Raw genomic sequence first — 318 nt, 5'->3', positions numbered from 1 at the left:
CGTTCCCTCGTCTTGTTTACAGCGGAGTGTGTCATCTACTGTTCCCATATGTAGTTAAGATTGACCCATAAACACTGTGGTAATTAGCCAAAATTAAATACCCCTTTTAACAATAGCCGTCACACTCTTTTAAGGTAGCTGTTTTAAGTGAAGCTGTTTTTGTTTTTTATAAAAAGCTAAATCTAAAATTGGTCATTTATTTACAAGTAAATTACATTAATAATGTGTACTTTCCAAATTTTTCACAGAACGTAGTATTTTACACGTCAACTGTTTATTTCTATTAATTTGATGGTGGTTGCTGTTGACTTTTTAAGA

General features: G+C 31.8%; 1 long non-coding RNA gene across 1 annotated transcript in view; it reads left to right on the top strand.

The window, feature by feature from the left end:
- Nucleotides 1-2: 2 nt before the first annotated feature.
- The window catches only part of LOC116700550 (uncharacterized), a 4065-nt gene continuing 3749 nt past the window's right edge, over nucleotides 3-318 (top strand). Inside the window, exon 1 of the long non-coding RNA XR_004334682.1 lies at nucleotides 3-79. This is a non-coding gene — a long non-coding RNA (uncharacterized LOC116700550). The remainder of the gene's footprint in view (nucleotides 80-318) is intronic.

The sequence above is a fragment of the Etheostoma spectabile genome, chromosome 13, assembly GCF_008692095.1.
Source record: "Etheostoma spectabile isolate EspeVRDwgs_2016 chromosome 13, UIUC_Espe_1.0, whole genome shotgun sequence".
Classification (NCBI taxonomy): domain Eukaryota; kingdom Metazoa; phylum Chordata; class Actinopteri; order Perciformes; family Percidae; genus Etheostoma; species Etheostoma spectabile.
Note: the sequence above shows the minus strand (reverse complement) of the source record. Positions and strands in the feature narration are given on the sequence as shown.